Here is a 15,038-nt window from a genome sequence, read left to right on the forward strand (position 1 = left end):
CTGTACGAGATTCTAAGTTATCAGCATCTTGTTTCAGCACATGTGCTGGACTACCCCAAATCCGAATATGTCTTAGACTGGGCTTCCGCCCATTCCATAATTCTATGGGAGTAGAAGATACTGATTTAGAAGGTACTAAGTTCAGAATGTGCGTTGCTGTTTCCAGAGCGTATCCCCAAAACGAATTTGGTAATTCTGAATAACTCATCATCGATCTAACCATCTCCATAAGAGTCCTATTCCTTCATTCTGCCACACCATTTTGTTGGGGTGTACCAGGTGCGAATAATTGGGATTGAATCCCGGCCTCTGATAAGTAATTCCTAAACTCTCCTAAGAGGTATTTGCCACCACGATCAGACCGTAGTGTCTTGACACTTTTACCTAGACGTTTCTCCACATCAGCCTTGTACTCTTTGAACTTATCAAAGCACTCAGACTTGCGGCGCATTAGGTAAATGTATCCATATCTTGAATAATCATCTATAAAAGAGACAAAATATTCAAAGCCACCTCTAGCCTGGATAGACATAGGACCACACAAATCAGAATGAACCAATTCTAACGCTTCTTTGGCTCTATACCCCTTGGCCTTAAAAGGTCTCTTGGTCATCTTACCTTCCAAGCAGGATTCACACATTAGAAAGTTTTCCAACTCTAATGGACCCAAGAGTCCATCGGCTACAAGCCTTTGAATCCTACTTAAGTTAATATGACCAAGCCTTAGATGCCAAAGATGTGTTTGGTTCATTTCCGAAGGTTCTTTTCTCTTATTAGAGTTAGAAGATGTGTTATTAATTTCCATATTTTGCTTTGTGGGAGAAATTGGATTTAAAGTATATAAATTGCCAACCAATGCACCAGAACAGATAATCACTTTATTTCTCTTTATAACCACATTATTACTAACGGAAACTGAATATCCATCCAAATACAGTTTAGAAACTGAAATTAAATTCTTTCTAAAACTGGGTACATAAAGACAATTCTTTAAAACCAATTTCCTATTCCTATCAAATGATAAGTAGACGTCTCCCACTGCAACAGCCGCCACCTTAGTAGCATTGCCCATGTAGACAGTTATCTCTCTATCAAATAGTAGCCGAGTTTCCTGGAACCCCTGCAAAGAATTGCAGACATGATCAGTGGCTCCCGTATCTACACACCAGGTGCTGGTAGATAACACCGCTAAACATGTTTCAACTACTAGAGTATGAGATATACCTTTATTGTTTTGTTTCCTACGAGGACAGTCCGCCTTCCAATGTCCAGTCTGCTTGCAAATAAAGCACTTTCCCTTCGGCTTCTTTATTCCAGCTTTTTGTCCTGCACCTTGAGGTTTATTCACCTTCTTTGCTGAGCCATTTTGTTTCTTCTTCTTCTTGCCTTTCGGCTTAGAAGTAGAACCATTTTCAGCATAGTGAATTTGAGAATGTTGACGAAACAACCCTTTGGCTGCCTGAAGTTCTATCAGAAGTTCCGCCAATGAATACATCCTTTTATTCATATTATAGTTTAGGCGAAAATGCTCAAAACTTCTGGGTAGCGTTTGGAGGATGATATCGACCTGGGTTTCCCCATCAATTTCCCCTCCAATAACTTGTATTTCATTTAAGTAAGCCATCATCTTGAGAATATGATCCCTCACGGGAGTCCCCTCAGTCATGGTGGTTGTCATCAGTTTCTCATTGCCTCTTGCCTAGCAGCCCGATTCTGATGTCCGAAGAGTTCCTTGAGATTGTTCATTATATCATAGGCTGTTGGTAAGTCCTGATGCTGATGTTGCAATACATTTGACATCGAAGCCAAGATGTAACACCGCGCCATCTCATCAACTTTTACCCATTTACTATGATACTGAATCTCCTCTGGGGTAGAATCATTGCTAGGTGTTTCTGGGCATTCCTCTGACAGTACAAACTTATAGCCCTCAACAGTTAAAACAATGTCCAGGTTTCTTTTCCAATCTATATAGTTGGGACAAGTAAGTCTGTTTTCTTTTAGAATAATGGCCAGTGGGTTGAAAGTCATCCTAAGAATCACAAAATAAATTTTGGTCAGAACTCTAAATTAAGAATAATATTGCTTTCTCAAACAATACTATTTTAAATTAACCAACACCTAAAAACACCGTGAATTTTGTATGCCACGATAGTGTGGACGTATACAAATTCAACATTTGTAAAAGGAGGGTATATCCCATTAATTTTATTATCTTGTCAACCTAACTTTTTGACAAATAAAATTAGTAGTTGGTTTCCTTCGGTCACACAAATAATAGCAGTGACTCCGATGGGGAGGATATTATTAGATGTGCCTAAGTGTATACCATTACTTGACACTAAGTCCATTAATAAGATTGTGCCCCTTCCGATGGGGAAGATCACACGCTCTTAATTAATTTCCTATGGTCATCCAAAATGGAAGTTTGGTCTAGTGATCCGCAAACAAACTCATCCAATATGGAGGAAGGCACTCAGAGCCAACGCGCAAGTTTGTTTGCATCACTTGCAAACCAGTAATGGAGACCGTGGAATTCACTAAAATAAATTCCTCTCCCAATTAGTTATTTAAAGTCAGGAATTTTGATGATGCTAGCCTACTAAACATGTACACTAACATTCACACACAGCACAATACAAAAGCAATAAATAGAAAAACTAATTTTCAACTATTATGACTTTTATCTATTGTTGTCCTCCGTGTGTCGTCATCCCTAGCTGCTGCCATCTTTGGCCACAACCACCGGGTCTAGTTGTCGTATCCATCTTGCTCCTTGTTCCGCTGCACCACTATGATCCTCAAAAGGTTCCACGCCTTGCAAGATTCGATCCGCGACATAAATAGAATTTTACATTTTTTCGATCCTATATTCAACGAAGGAAAGTAGATGTAAACTAGATCGAACATAAAATAAAATTTACATCCATCAATACTATATTCCATAAAAGGAATGTACATGTATCTAGATTAAAAAATAAAATCCTAATAAAACTAAATACAACTCCTGCTGTATTTTATAATACAATCATGCACACATAATAAATGCCCTTGACATGTCCAAGGGTCCAATCACACACATAATAACTATAAGCCATAATAGTTGGATCCTGCATCCACAAAGTTAGCACATCCTACTATTAACCTGCCTAATTATGTATGACATGTGCATAATTAAACTAATACCAAATACACAGAGGCAAAACCCTAGCTCTGATACCAATTATTGGTTGCTACTCGGAAAACCCAATGGCTCCACTGTACAAAAATTTTGTACGTGATCTGAACATTTCCTAGCTATCATGTGTTCTTTTAAGTTAAACTTGTATCTCCTGCGGAACTTAACACGTTTGATTCCAAGTTTAACTTATATGTTCTTTTAGGTTTAGATTTGGATCTCCTGCGGAACTTAAAACGTTTGATCCAAATCACCTAGGTTATAAATTCAATTAAATATTAGTTTCTAAAATTGGCTTCCAGTGCTGCATGGCAAGGCACTTGGCCTTCTTGGATATGGGAGCAACAACCACCGACTAGACAAAGCCTTTTTAGGAAAGTTAATATTTAATTTCCTTATATAACTCTAGGTTAACCAAAAGGAACAATCAAATCACAAGGAAAAAAGAAAAAGAACACAACATCGAAATTAAATTCGAAAAACAAGAATTGAATGCCTCGTGTATTTGGTATTTATACAAAGAAAAATTAACTAGTATGATGCGGAAATTAAATACTAGTTATACCTCTTCCTTGTATGCTAAAAACCTCGAGATCTTCTGCCGTATCCCTCGCCTCCTCTTAGACGTCGTGTGGGCGACGATCCTCCAAGACGAACACCACCCGGAAAGCTTCTCCTCCTTCTCTAGAATTCGGCCACCACCACCATAAAGGAGCAAAAGAGAGCAAAGGGAAGAGAGGGAGAGGGGTCGGCCACTTAATGATCTCCAACAACACAGTATCAATTGTTATCTTTTTCAAGGCCTCCCCTTCCCCCCCTTTTATATTAGTTTCCCAACGGAAAATTATGGAAAGAGTTTTATAAAAATTAGACTCATTCCTATTTCCTTTTAATTTTTTCTTTTTCTTTCCTTTTAATTAATCAATCCTAGATTGATTTATTAATTAAACAACCATTTGTTGATGTTTAATTATTTGACCGGCCCCTTGCTTGGGCACCAAGCAAGGTGGCCGATCACTTATTAAAAGGGAAAGAAAGAAAAATTTTTTATAAAATTTTAAAAGAAGAAAACTTCGAATAAAATTTTACAAACTATCTTTTTTTCTAATGTGGATATTAAAAGGAAAGTTTTAAAATTTAAAACCAAGTTTTAAAATTTAAAACACCTCTAATAATATTTCTTTTTAAAAGAAAATTTTATAAATTTTACAACTCTCTTTTAAAACCTTGTGGCCTAATTTAAATTAGGAAAATTTTATAAATTTTAAAAATCTCTCTTTTTACAAATTGTAAATATTTGAGGAAATTTAGAAATTCAAAAACAACCTTCCTAATTTAAATATTGCGGCCGACCCCCTTGCCCAAGGCAAGGGTCGGCCACTTCTAGAGAATATGTGGCCGGCCATTGCCTGGTCACCAAGCAATGAACCGACCCCTTCTTGGACACCAAGATAGGCTTTTCATTGGATGGACTTGAGGCTTTATTGAGGCTACAACAGGGACCTATAGGAGAAATTGGTTTTGGCCTTCCAATGAGCTTGAGTATCCCGTGTTCGCCCCGAACACACAACTCAAGTTCATCGATAATAACTCATTCCACTAGAGAGTTATTACCGCACTACCGTACCAATCCCAAATTACATTATGGGCTTCTTCTTATCATGAGTGAGTTAGTCTCCCTGTGTTTAAAATTATGAATGCCTACTAATTAAATGAGTTACTGACAACTCATTTAATTAATATCTAGCTCCAAGAGTAGTACCGCTCAACTTTATTGTCATGTTGGACTAGGTCCACCTGCAAGGTTTAACATGGCAATCCTTATGAGCTCCTCTTGGGGACATTCTCAACCTAGATAACTAGGACACAGATTCCTTCTATAATCAACAACACATACTATAAATAATATCATGCTTATAATCAACAACACATACTATAATCAACAATACTATAAGTAATATCAACAACATGGCATATTGATTTATCGAGCTAAACCTCACCCTTTGATAAGTCAAAGAAATAAATATTAAATATACATGCTTGTTATTATATTAGGATTAAGAGCACACACTTCTATAATAACTAAGGTCTAGTTCTTTTACTAAGTCAGTAAAAAATAACTTACCTAAATGATCCTACTCAATACACTTAAAGTGTATCAGTGTAATTTATTAGTCAAGATAAACTAATACTTAATTACACTACGTCTATTCTGATGGTTTGTTCCTTTCCATCTTAGTCGTGAGCAACTGTTTATAATTTATAGAGAACCGACAACAGGATCTTCTAAGTGTGACTCCACACTCCATGTTATCTACTATATAAATTAATTGAACAATTACATTTAACAAATAAATGTAAACATTTGGCCAATGTGATTCTTTATATCAAAATAAATGTGTACAAAAGCTAAACTTTTAAGTATACACTCCAACACTATCAGACCTGCGAAGAGGTAGGTCTACTTGAACTGGTTGTTGTCCCTTAACTCCTTGTGGAACAACATTATCCACAACACTTTGTGGTTCCAGTTCAACTTCCATCGAGGCTTCAGTGCTATTGTTCACATCTTGAACTTCTTCAAGAACGAACGTACTCCCACTAGTCTTTCTAGAAACAAAGTCCCTTTCTAGAAATACCCCAGTCTTAGCCACAACTACCTTGTGTTGACTGGGAATGTAGAAGTAATATCCCTTCGTTTCCTTGGGATATCCAATGAAATAGCACTTGTCGGATTTGGGTCCCAGTTTGTCCAAGACTTGACGTCTAACGTAAGCCTCACAACTCTAAATCCTCATAAAAGACACCTGAGCATCTCTCCCATTCCATATCCTATATGGTGTCTTTATTACAACCTTAGATGGAACTCGGTTGAGAATGAAGGTTGCTGTGTCTAGAGCATAGCCCCAAAGATACATAGGAAGATCTGTGTGACTCATCATAGATCATATCATATCTAATAAAGTACGATTCCTCCTTTCAGATACACCATTCCACTGTGGTGTTCCAGGAGGAGTGAGTTAAGATAGAATCCCACACTTAGCTAGATAGTCATGAAACTCATGGCTAAGGTATTCACCATCTTGATCTGATCGAAGTATCTTAATACTTTTGTCAAGCTAGTTTTATACTTCATTATTGAATTCTTTGAACTTTTCAAAGGATTCTAACTTATGTGTCATCAGATACACATAACCATATCTACTAAAGTCATTAGTAAATGTAATGAAGTACCTATAACCACCTCTAGCAGTGACATTGAAAGGGTCACATACATCACTATGTATAAGACCTAACAAGTCAGTCGCTCTCTCACTGTGTCCACTAAAGGGAGTCTTGGTCATCTTGCCTAAAAGGCATGACTCGCAAGTCTCATATGATTCAAAATCAAATGAGTCCAGCAAACCATCTTTATGGAGCTGGGATAAGCGTTTGTCATTTATATGACCTAAGCGACAGTGCCAGATATAGGTTTGGTTCATGTCTTTTGACTTGAATCTCTTGGCACTTATGTTATAGATAGGGTTCTCAAGGTCTAGAATATAGAGTCCGTTCATCAGAGGTGCACTACAATAGAACATATCATTTAAATAAACTGAACAACATTTGTTCTTTATTGTTAATAAAAAACCTTTCTTGTCCAAACAAGAAACTGAAATTATGTTTTTAGTCAAGGCAGGCACATAACAACATTCATCTAATTCTAGTACAAGCCCAGAGGGTAGAGATAGATAGTAAGTTCCTACAATAACAACAGCAACCCGTGCTCCATTACCTACTCGTAGGTCTATCTCACCCTTCGTCAATGCTCTGCTATTTCTCAACACTTGTACATTAGTACAAATGTGAGAAGCACATCCGGTATCTAATACCCACAATGAAGAAATAGAGAGGTTGACTTCCATAACATGTATACCTGAAGTAGAAATCTTATTTCTCTTCTTCTTAAGATCTTCCAGGTATCCTGTGTAGTTCCTCTTCCAGTGCCCTGCTTGTCCTTGATACAGTTGACGAAGATGTTCAACCATATCATAAGAACCCATCAACTCATGTTGCTTCTGAAGTTCAAAGTTCATGGTCGCGAGCATGAGACAGGACACATCTAATGCGTCATCTTGATGCTTCTTGTAAGCATCACGATCAGCTCGCGTGGCAGTGGCAGGAGGTGCCTCGGGAATGTGCTGCTCTAGGACGTACAATTTTCTTTCTTGAGTGAGAACTATTCTCAGATTTCTGTACCAGTCTAGGAAATTAGCTCCGTTGAGCTTGTCCTTCTTAAGGACAGAACGCAGGGAGAAAGAGTTCGTATTTGACGTCATGGAAATCTACAACAGAAATTGAAGAAAATAAATAAACATCATATTCTAGTAATCATTTAATTAGGCCTTTAATTAAATGATGCTCCCATTAAAGTCTATAATTCATGTGGGACAAGATCCACATCATACTATGCCTTGAGTTAGCTTTGGCTAAATCACCCAAGACTTAGTATGATCGGTAGGTAACTAATTACCAATTACATCTTTATGCAACTCTTTTTTATAGGATCAAGATCCGCATTTATATTAAAACTCGAGTTAGCTTTGGCTAATACGCCCAAGAGTTAATATAAACATTTTTTTGACCTATCTACCAACAATTGAAAAATGCCTATAGTTAAACTCGATCCAATTGAATTAACTAGTTACTCAATCTAATTGAGTTGTACTCACCCATGCATTGATAGGCGGGACCAAGATTGTCCCTCCGCACCCTACCAAGATAGTATGTGTTCCTCTGCTTTGGCAGATTCAACAACAACATGCGATCGAGGTAGTGATGGGTATCACGGCATGGTAGGCATTTCGAGTTGACGCGATTGAGATCTAATCTAATCTACGAGGTGTATCATATACGCGATTTAGATCTAATCTAATCGTTAGGGTGCATCATGTACGCGATTTAGATCTAATCTAATCGTCGAGGTGTATCATATACGCGATTGATCGAATCGAATCGTTAAGGCGCTAATTAATTACTTATTCTAGCATGCATCACATATACACACACAAGAAATTAATTAAATATTTTATGATTAGTCATGACCCTACTACGATCTTCTCAAGCCAATGAGAAGATCAGATGGTCAACCTATGGTCAACAGCTTCTCAAGCTCCTTCCTTGACCACCTTGTGTTGCTCGCGCCCTCCTCGTAACACCATCTCGAGTAAATCTTCCACCGCTCTAATTTGTACATTATAAAGGTAAAACTCGAGTTACATTCGAGTCTAAAAACTATTTTACAACAGGAATATAATAGAGGAAGGTACGACGCGCAGGTCGCGAATCAAGTACAACACGTACAAACACAAAATGGCACGCAGGTCATATTATGAATTACAACACAAATTTCCAATCTAATTGGGTCTTTTGGGCCTTGACCATCACAAAATAATACATAATTATAAATTATGTAATTTCTATAAAATTCTGTAATTTTTCTTACAATTTTTATGAGTAAAAATTCCCGGCGGTCCCGTTTAGCAATTTTCGGGCGCAATCGCGGAACGAATCCCCTTGCGAGGTCAGGGGAAGCACCCCTACCCGCGATATAACCATAGCGAGTGTTCCTTAGCGATCCTACAGCACCTTAGCCCGCTGTCCCAAAATGATTTGGGGTGAAACCTTGCCGTTTCAGAAAAATCTTCTCGGTAGTCGAAGCCTACAAGTGTCTAAACACTTGTGCTTCGCTTCTACGAGAAAAATACCCATAAAAACTATAAAAACATAAAATCACAAAAAGTTACAGATCTGTAATTTTCATAAAAATACAAATTAAAACATGTATACGCTTCGCACGTGGCTCTGATACCACTGTTGGATTTTTTCGGGCCGCAAAAACCGCTTTTTGCATTGCGGAAACCCCGAAATCCCCATGCCACGGATCCGTGCGAAGATTTAAATTTCATAAAACTTTGAGTATGAGTTTTCTAACCTAGATCTAAACTAGATCTACAAAAGAGAAGAGTTTTACCCTTGATGCGAAGCCCTTCGCTTAATCCCGCTCGTCCACGGTTCGCCGGATCTCGAGAGTATCAAAGTAAATACTCCTCTATGTGTATCCACACAAGCAAGAGATGGAGAGAACCAAACAAAAGGTGTGCTAGCACCTTTGATGGTCACGGCAAGGAGGAAGAGAGGGAGAAGAAGATGAGAGGAGGAAGAAGATGGGAGTTACACCAAAAATGAAACTCACACAATAATCACAAGTGGCCGGCCACTTTCAAGAAAAGGTTTATATACTCCATGGAATTTCAAGAGTCAAAAACTCTTGATATCCCTCATGAGGTGGCACACACATGTGCTAGCCTTGATGATGTGACACATCACCATTAGCCACTCAATGCCAACTCACCAATGAGGTGGCAAATGGTCAAGTCAAACTTGACCCTTCATCTTCCTCTCAAGTCAAGTCAAACTTGACCACTTCTCTTCCTTGGTTGATCTAATCTAACCATTGGTTCAAGTTAATTTTAATTTAATGAATCTCTATTCATTGAATTAAATTAATTAAATGAGTCTAAGTCCAAATTAGACTCACTTAACACATGAACCAAATTGAGTCCAACTCAATTAGCTCAATTTGGATTACTCTTAATCCAATTTGGTTCATCACATGAACCTAATCCTTTAGGTTCATCAAATGAACCTAATCTCCATTTAATTGTCCTTAGTGTGTGACCTTATAGGTTCTTGTAACGTTGGCAATGCCCCTAAACCCATATAGGAGCATAAGTAATGAGTGGTATCTAGCAACACATCATTACCACCCAAGTTACATGAATGTTGAGATCCAACATCACCTTGTGACTACTAATTGTGACTCCTCACAATATATGACAAGTGTCCTTCTATCCTAGACATCTAGATTGATCAATATGAGGCATAGACCGTGTCATCCTCTAATCAATCTAAATCTTGAATCCCAAGTAGACTCACTCAATCAAATGAGCTCAATATCTCATATTGACTCATTGGGCATGGCCATGCACTTCGTGGTCTCACTCTATCAAGAATATCGATGTCACTCCCGTCATATAGGAGGGATAGATCTCATCTACATCACTCACATCCCTCTGCATAATTTGTTACATGCCCAGTAATCGTCTTTATAGTCCACCTAGTTACGGGTGACGTTTGACGAAGCCAAAGTACGTAACTCCTTATGTAGGGAACCATGGTGAGTGACTTCAGGTCCGAGGACTAGTAATCATACTAATAGCCACATGAGAAAGTATATGACACTCATATAATGATCCATGATACTTTCTCATGGTGGATTATTCTGTAGACATTCTCCAATGCATACCCATGTGTCAACTTGATATCTCCATATGCTTGACTTGTGAGATCAAGTCATCGAGTTGACCTACATGCTAGTCTCGTCGCATTAACATTGTTCCTGAATGTTAATACTTGACTAGTAATGATTAAGAGTAGTATTCCCTATATCATCTCACTATCGATTCAACTAACCGATTGATATAGGTAAGAACCTTCTACTCAAGGACGCTATTATACTTAGTTATTTGGCACCAATACAAGTAAGCATAATAACCATAAACAAATGCCTTTATTTATATATAAGAATATGATACAATGAGTCTATACAACAATCATCAAATGATTGTCTTTAGGGCTCTAACTAACAAATTGTCTCGCTAACACCAAGAAACTATCGCCGCCGATCGCCCTCGCCCAACCAGCGGCATTGGCACCGGGACGTTGGGTGACGAGAAGTTAGGCGATCATCCGAACGGCCACATCACGGTGATCAGCCCCGGACCTCTCACGAGCGAGCTAGACCGTCTGCACGGGAGGAAAAAAATAGAAGCAACGCCGCTCGGGGGGAGATCAATATCATAGCAGGAGGGCCCACAGGCGGGGATTCTAACCGGGCCCGGAAGTCGCATGCTCGGTAGCTAAGGATCCACGTTGTGGGCTACAGCAGAGAGAAGGCGAACGGGCTCGAGATTAGCTTTGGTCCGAGAGACCTCGAGGGAGTCGAAGTACCGCATGACGATGGTCTCATCATCAAAGCGGTAATAGCCAATTACACTATTCACTGTATATTTATTAACACTGGCAGCTCGGTCAACATATCTTCAAGAAGGCATTCGACCAACTCTAGATTGACAGAGCCGAGCTGTTGCCCATGACAACCCCATTGTACGGGTTCACAGGAAACGAGATTTTTCCAGTCGGACAGACCAAACTAGCCATATCGCTGGGAGAGGAGCCGCTCCTGAGGACGTGGGCCACTAACTTTATCATGGTAGACGCCCCCTCCGCCTACAATGTGGTCCTGGGGCGCCCCTCCCTCAACAAGTTTCGAGCGGTCGTCTTGACTTTTTGTCAGAAGATAAAATTCCCCGTCGAGGACCAAGTAGGAGAGGTCCGAGGAGACCAGCTAGCAGCTCGGCACTGCTACGTGGAAATGGTCCGCTTTGAAGCTAGATCCGCACGGAAGACACCCCAAATCGAGGTAAACACTATAACCTAGAAACCTCCTATTTTAGTTTATGAGGAAAAGGAGGAAGTGTAGATTCATCCTTGCCGACTGGAGGCCACCACCTTTATAGCATCTGACCTGGAGGGGGAATAGAGGAAAGAGCTCATCGAATGCCTTCAACAAAACCATGATGTCTTCGCATGGTCAATGCACGAACTGCCTAGAATTTCCCCAAGCGTAGCTCAGCACGAGCTCCACGTCCGACCGGACGCCCGGCAGGTAAAGAAACAAAAGAGAGATTTCAGTGCCAAATAGAATCAAATAATCCGAGCGGAGATTGAGAAGCTCCTGGAGGCCGGCCACATACGCGAGGTGCAATTCCCGAGCTGGCTCGCTATCCTAGTGCTCGTCTCCAAGCCAAACAACAAATGGAGAGTCTGCATCGACTTTCGGGACCTGAATAAAGCATGCCCGAAGGAATTTTATCCTCTGCCCAGAATCAATCAGATGGTAGATTCAACCGCCAGGTGCGAGCTAATATGTATGCTGGATGCATACCAGGGATACCGCCAGTTGTTGCTCGCCCGCGAGCACCAGGAGAAGGTTAGCTTCATAACGGCGGACGACACCGACACCTACTGCTACAACGTGATGTCGTTCGTCTTGAAGAATGTTGGGGCCACTTACCAACGTCATATGAACAAAGTATTCAGGCGGTAGATCAAGCGTAATATGGAGGTATATGTAGACGATATATTGTTTAAATCGCTCCAGACTACCGATCTCTGTGCAGATATAAAGGAGACTTGCCATACGCTACGGACGTATAGAATCAATCTCAACCCCCAGAAATGTCTGTTCAGCGCTAAAAGCAGACGTTTCTTGGGATACATTGTGACCGAGCGGGGCATTGAGGCTAATCCCAGCAAGGTTAAAGTGCTACAAGATATGCTACCACTGAGAAACCTAAAGGAAGTGCAGCGTCTTACCAGTCGGATAACAACTTTATCAAGGTTCATTTCAAAGTCTGCTGACCAGAGCCTACCATTTTTCAAGATCCTACGCGGAGCCACGAAGTTCCAGTGAGACGAGGAGTGTGATCGGGCATTCGAGGAGTTCAAAGTCAATCTCAACTCCCTACCAGTGCTAGCCAAGCTGATAGCTGGTGAACCCCTCAAGATTTACCTATCCTCGACTGATCATGCGGTCGGCTTGGCCCTTGTAAGGCCGGACGGCGAGGAATAGCCTGTATACTTCTTGAGCCATATATTAAAAGGCTTTGAATCCCGCTACACCAGTCTCGAGAAGCTCGCCTTTGCACTGGTCCTCGCCGCTCGGAGGCTCCATCCGTACTTTCTCATGCATACTATTATAGTAATGACTAACAGCTCGTTGAGCAGGGTCCTCCTCAATCCAGAAGCATCAGGGAGGCTGATCAAGTGGACCATGGTTCTCAGTGAGTTTGATATTCAGTATCAGCCCCGGACAAACATAAAGGCACAATCTCTGGCAGACTTCATCACCGAGGTGCAAGACCCTGAGCCCGAAGTCACCTGGAAGGTATACGTGGATGGGTCTTCCACCCGGCAAGGGAGTGGGGTGGGAATACTATTGATCTCCCCCAAAGAAGAGCGGATGCAGCTATCTGTTCGGTTGGACCACCGAGCAACCAACAATAGGCCGAGTACGAGGCTCTCATAGCCGGGCTTCAAGCCGCTCGGCACGTGGGCGCCATCAGAGTTCTGATTCATTCGGACTCGCAGTTAGCCGCCCAGTAGCTCTCCGGAACATTCGAGATCAACAACGCTAAGCTCAGGCTCTACGTCGAGGCCTTCGAAAAGTTGAAAGCCAATTTCCGGGAGGTGGTTATAAGGAAGGTACCCCGAGCGGAGAATCAAGCGGCAGACGAGCTGTCAAAACTAGCCAGCTCCATATCGCCGATCGTCATGCAGCAGTCGATCGAGCAAATGCCCCTCGAGGCCCATATCGACCGGATGGAGGGACTCACCTTTCCCAATGACTGGAGAACGACGCTGATAGAGTTTCTGCGAGCAGGAGCTAAGCCTTCTTATCGGGAAGAGGCTCACCTGCTAAGAAGGCGAGCAGGCAGATTCACATTAATCGGAGATCAGCTGTACAAGAAAGCTTTCTCCTGACCGCTTCTCAAATGCGTCGGGCTGGAAGACATCGACTACATACTACAGGAGGTACACCAAGGCTCCTGTGGTGGACATCCGGTCGGTCGTTTGCTAGCAAGGAAGATTTTTCTGGCTGGATACTTTTGGACGACCCTTCAGGAGGACGGCGCTCGGACCATATCCACTTGCCTGTCTTGCCAAAAGTACCACAATCTCTCACACCGCCCGACGACAGAAATGAAGACATCCGCGGTATCCTGCCCGTTCAACTAGTGGGGCCTGGACATAGTGGGGCCCTTCCCCATGGCAACTGGTCAACGGAAGTTTTTACTCATTGTCGTTGATTACTTCTCCAAGTGGGTAGAGGTCGAGCCGCTGGCCAGGATCACTAAACAAATGGTCAAGAAGTTCATCTGGCAACACCTTATTAGTCGGTTTGGCATCCCGTGTTGGCTCATCTCAGACAACGGAAGATAGTTTGTCGGTTAACAACTTGGAGAGTGGTGCAAACGATACGACATCCAGCAGGCCTTCACCTCAGTGGTTTACCCCCAGAGCAATGGGCAAGTCGAAGTAGCCAATCGGGAGATCCTGTAGATTCTCCGAGTTCGACTTGAACACGTCGGGGGCAGCTAGGTGGACGCACTTCTAGGCATATTGTGGGCAATCCGAACGACGCTAAAGGAGGGGACGGGTGTCACGCCTTTCCACTTGGTGTATGAGGGCGACGCAGTCATTCTCGTCACCGAGCTGGGTGAAAGGTGCGCCGATGTATTTAGTGTCGTGGATCTCGTCAATGCCCTAGGCCATTTGACTGCAGGGTTATCGACAAAGCAAAGGATGCAAGCTCATCGCTAACGGCTGGGCATCTCGGAATCCTTCGGGCGGCGACCTAGTATGGACAAAGGTGAAACCAGTCGGCGATGTCGGCAAGTTGGAGGCTCCGTGGGCTGGACCGTTCAAGATCGTGGAGAAGCTCCGCTCAGGAGCTTACTATTAAGAAGATGAAGACGGACGACGACTAGAACGTCCATGGAGTGCGAACCATCTCCAGCAGTACCGAGCTGGGTGAAAGGTGCGTCGATATATTTAGTGTCATGTATCTCTTCTTTGCCCTATGCATTTTGACTGCAGGGTTAAAATAGAAAAGCAAAGGATTGCAAGATCATTGCGGAACGACTGGGCAACTCAGAAGACCGTCGAGCGGTGACATTAAATGCCAGAGCTGAAC

This window comes from Zingiber officinale, chromosome 1A (genome assembly GCF_018446385.1).
Source record: "Zingiber officinale cultivar Zhangliang chromosome 1A, Zo_v1.1, whole genome shotgun sequence".
Taxonomy (NCBI): Eukaryota; Viridiplantae; Streptophyta; class Magnoliopsida; order Zingiberales; family Zingiberaceae; genus Zingiber; species Zingiber officinale.